Source organism: Colobus angolensis, unplaced genomic scaffold, assembly GCF_000951035.1.
Source record: "Colobus angolensis palliatus isolate OR3802 unplaced genomic scaffold, Cang.pa_1.0 Scaffold504, whole genome shotgun sequence".
Taxonomy (NCBI): Eukaryota; Metazoa; Chordata; class Mammalia; order Primates; family Cercopithecidae; genus Colobus; species Colobus angolensis.
The window spans coordinates 1,833,342-1,838,714 of NW_012118533.1; positions in this window are offsets into that span (position 1 = coordinate 1,833,342).

Sequence of the window (5,373 nt, forward strand, 5' to 3'; positions counted from 1 at the left end):
GGGAATAAAAGGTACTTAAAAGTTTGAAGTACCATATAATACTTCATGAAATCATCAGTCTTTAGGAAATAAACAACGATGACAAAATAAAACAATGATTTTAGAATAATTAAAGAAAAATTTCAATTCATTTTAAAATTCTTACTGCTGAATAACTCTTATTACCTACTAAGAACTTCTTAGAAACTGATTTCTGGCTTTTTTTTTCTCAATTTTTCGAGTCCTCTTGGGATTTTGATGCTATTTTTGAGGGAAAATGGTCTCAATTTTACTCAGCTGGGTGTGCTTCTAGCATGTGTTTCACTGATTGCAGAATTATTTATTAGCCTTCTTAAGATAATATAAGTTAAAAAATGCTGTAAGTCTCCATTTTTTTCCTCTAATGAACTGAGGTCTATGAAAACTGTCTGGTTAGTTTAAGAGAACCTTAAATTTGGTAGAGGGATGAACAGTGGAATGATTGGAAGTAATAAAGAGTTTCTAAAAGTGGAAACAGGAAACAAATCAATGATGAAATATAATTTTGCTTTCATGAAGACCTAAAGAATAATGGGCTTTAAAAGGAATGATAAAATTAAATTTTAGAAGCCAGGAATGCAGAGGTCTATAGAGGAAGACTTATTCTTTCTGTTAAGACTAAAAATGATAGCTCTACTTAAATCTCTTTGGCACTAGAAAAATCTTGTGAAATTGAGTTTCATATTCCATTGACATGTCAAGATATCTTACTAACCCGAGAAACAGTTTCACTTAAATATATGACTTGTTCTGCACCATCACAGGACTTAATTTAAGCATAGCACTTCTACTATCAAGGAGCATCATGCTTGTATCAGCTCCATCAGGGTTACAAGGCAAGTGGAGAATTGAGGTCATCAATTTTAAGGCCATAGAGTTGAAAAGTCTAGTCTTTAGTAAGTGACTTAAAACATCTTGTATGGGCTGTATTTATTGGTTTGGTGCCACAGCATAACGAAATTTATGAAACAATTATTTGAAGTCTGAATTCATGACTAAATTGCTAAACTTAACTTGTCATCCATTTGCACAAAGAACTCACATGAGAGTTCAGTTTTAGAAAAGACATAGGTCATTTCAAAATGCAACTAAAGGTCACTGTTTCTAAGATCTCTTCTATAATAGGGGTGAGGACAGTCCATGTTTAAAGTAGTAACAGTAGTAACCTGAATATATAGATGAATTTTTAAAATACAGAGAAGGAAAAAGGAAGTCTCATGGACAATAATAATATTTTACTTTAAAAACTAAGTTGAAAAAACACAGGTAATTATACTTTGACAATTACAGTAGCCACAAAATGTGAGTGCTTTCCTCAATTTATGGTACTGAAGAGTATCTAGAAGATAATATGGCTAATCAGTAAGATGGAGAAACCCCTAATAGATCTTCTGTTGTAAGAAAAATTACATGGGGCTAATACCTTTGTAATTAAAATGTGAAGCAATTCATTTTCCTGTCAGTCAACCTTGATTGCCAGGTTGGCCTATAAATCTATACTGCTTGGAGTGCTTTCCTTTTCATTACTTAATAGTTTGCATTCAGTGGAGGAGGATATCCACCCTGAAAAAGAAGTAATATTCTTTCTTCAAGGACATTAATTTTCTGTATTCAAAAGTTATTTGTCAGCTATTTATTTTGTCAACAGATACGCTAGGCTCTTGCAGTAAGCACGGTTTTACAAATGCCTTTCCCTATGGTAAAATGTTATTTATACAGCTTACCTTCTATTAGATATATGGGTATTTTTATTTTTCTTCTAGAACTTTTCTAGTGAGCAACACTGGAACTTTACCCTAGCTAATTTGCACTCTGGATTAAGTTAGTGGTTGTGAACTTACTTGTTTTCATTCTAGGATATCTTATAACGACCAACTAACAATGCTGAAACAGAAAAAGCAATAAACAAATAGGCACTACTTTTTCCCTTAAATCTGGTTAAAGTTTAAATCAGCATTTTTTGAGACATTGAGCTACGTATTACTCAGCATATTCCACTCATGCTTTTCAACATAGGATAACATGTTCAACAAAAAGAAATCTGAAAATCCTGTCAGTAGTCTTCTGTAACCATCACATTAGGGTAACTTTCATAGTCAATACCATTGCCTCAGACTAGTCATTCGCTTGAGGGTGATAAGATGTAACTGTGATAGTTCTGATAAGGTTTGTGCACTCAAATATTTTAAACACTACTAGAGTAAATGTAGACTCTTTGTCCAAACCATTAATTGCTAGCTAGCCATGTGTTGCACATAACTGCAACAGAACTGTTAAGCGTTGTAGTGTGAGCTAGAGTTAGATACATTTTCCATTGCTTTGAGGCAAAATCTATTATAATCAATATATGCTTTCTCTGAATTGGTGCAACTCTATCAAGATGGAATCTTGACCAATAGTTTTTGGAAAATCTTCATGACAAATCAGGATATTTTGTTTGCCTGTGTTGAAAATAGATATTTTTTAAGTATTTAAATTTGAGTATAAGCTAAATTCTTTTTAATTTTTTCATCACATTATATACCAACTGAGACCTTATTTCACAGCATATTTACTCTGGGACCCATTTTAATAAAGCAGTTTCCATTTGGAGTGTTGTCAATCACTATATCACAGGATGGGGATATTTTAAACCAAGATTTGGCATTTAAAAATAATATTCTACTTGGCACTGACACACACAAAACCAAGTCTCATGGCCATGATAGATTATAGCAGAGTGGGAACATGTGAGCTTTTCACAGACAGGAGTGCCACAAAAAAGACACCAAAATAATATGATGTGTAATATTTGTATCCACTTTGGTGGAACATTTCAGGAAATAATATTATGACGTCAGGTAATACATTATAGCCAATCTTTTATCTGCTAGGTTTGAGACAACATCAGTGGTGATAAAGAGTAGCTTATATTTATTTTGAAATAGTAATACAGGTACAGAATTTTTAAAAAGCTTGATTATTTATCCATCATCTTAGAAAACACATTAAATACAGTTAACAACTATGTCATAGAATGTTATAGTGATGATTATTTTTATAAAGGTGGAAAACATAGTCTGTATAAATGTAATAGCAACGGAAAGGTCTGAAAATCTCATGTTGTCTTTGAAATGACTAAATTATAGACGAGGCACCTTATCTTCAGTGAGTTACATTCCAGAAACATTGATGTGATGGCTAAACTTGTGACACAAGATAATACATTTTCACATTTTTAAACTCAGAAAATCACATATCTTATGTAGGTCTGTCTGAAGTCATTCTGATGGTCACTCATCTGTATATTACATGATCATGACTCTCTGGAATTTGTGCTACACTTTAAAGCCCTAGTGTTGAGGAGCAGGAGAAGGAGGAGGAGGAGGAAGAGGAGGAGGAGGAGGAGGAGGAGAAGGAAGAATATATATCAAAGAATTCCAAACTGAAGTATATTCTATGGAAGGAACTTTAGTAAGTGATGGTAGTAATTCATTACTAGCCTAATGCTGTGCTTCCAGTGACAAAATAATAAAAATGACACTCTCTGAGCAAGCATAGGGCTTTGTTAAGTGGATGGCATCTTTGTGCATCCTTCCTTCCAGGTAGGTGTAGCCTTGCACCATATCATACAGCTTGAACCAATCCCAGTTTCCTTCACCTCCTCAGCTAGACAACCTCAAACAATGCAAAAACTATTCAAGCAAATGTGAGAGCCCTGGTTATTGAGTATTTATGGTAGTTTAATTAAAGATACTTCTTTATACACTTAGCAAAACCAAGTTTCACAAAGATTTTGTTCCAGAAGCAAGTGTTGGGTATGAGTATTGCTCAAGTGTTCATTTCACGTTGTATTTCCACTCTCCACGATTATCTTGCCTCTAGCTGAGTCTCTGACTGAATCTCCTTTACTTCTAATCCCACTCAAAAGTTACACATCAGTAATACTTATTGTACTTATCCTTCCTAATCATAACTCTGCTTCACATGTCCATTCATTTGCATTTTGACAGCTTCCTATTTCATATTCCACCTGCTATAGCTTCTGAAAACCCAGCACAAATGTTTATTTTTCTATGGAAGTCATGAAAATACAATACAGAGACTTTCTGCTGTGGAAAAAATAGTTGATTCATAGCCCTGTTTCTGTTCTCTGAATCTACCAGTGTTTATGCCAAGGTCACGCTTCTCTTGAGATGATCCAAGCATTGATACAATGGCAGATCTATTCTTGCAAAATATGTCTTCTCTGACTGCTGACTTTGGTTCAAGGACATTCTATTGATGTGAGCTAGTCTTTCTTAGAGATGTGCTACAGTCTAAGACTGTTCCTAATCTTACCTCTTTGCTGCTGTTTTTCCAGAAGTCAGACCTGTCTTATTCCTTCTCTGGCTCTGCACTTCCCATTTTCTTTTATATGTGTTTCCTCGATAAATCTCTTGCATAAACTCTTCTGAGCATCTTTTTAGTAGATCTGAACTAACATGATTGATACTGAAACAGGTCCAAAAATAGGTAGCAAGGTGGGAATTGGAGACAAGTTCAATCACCAGCCCACAGGTAAAACGAATGCCATCCTAAGTGGTAGGTCAGGCATAGAGAGTCTCTGGCACAAGATGGTAGCCTAATTGCTATTGATTTCACCACTTGAAACATGAAAATACATTCCAATGGAATAAAATACCCTTTCAAATGCAATAATTCAGGCATTTGAATGATAAGAGTTTAGGAGGCAGCATCAAAAAGACAAGGACTTCTATATTATGTTGGTGCCTTGCAGAGAAATAATGACAAACTGATGGATGTAAACAAGCATTTAACAGCACAATGTGAGTACCAGAGTGTCCTTTTGGTAGTTTAAATAGATATCCAGATATCCTGGAGAAGAGCAGACACAGCAGCAAATTGAAAATTTGATAATTGTATTTGCATAGCTTCAGAGATATCTGAAAGTCCTTCAAGACAGATTTTTTGTGTGCTAAAGTCAAGGCCCTGGTTAAAAAAAATCTGGGACTCTGAAGCTTGGGATGGGAATATCTAGACAAGTGTTCATGTAGATGATGACTCACAGACACCTTTGAACTGGCCGAGCTTGGAGTAATGGTGCACCTTTGTGCAGTCAACTTTAGTTCTTTCACTCTTCTATTATACTATAAGACTCAGCCTGGGTAGAGTGGCTCGTAACTGCAATCCCAGCATTTGGGGAGGTTTATGTGGGTGAATCACTTAAGCCCAGGAGTTGGAGACTAACCTGGGCAACATGATGAAACCCCATCACTACTAAAAACTACAAAACTTTGCTGGGCGTGGTGATGTACGCTGTAGTACCAGCTACTCAGGAGACTGAGGTGGAAGGATCACTTGAACCTGGGAGGC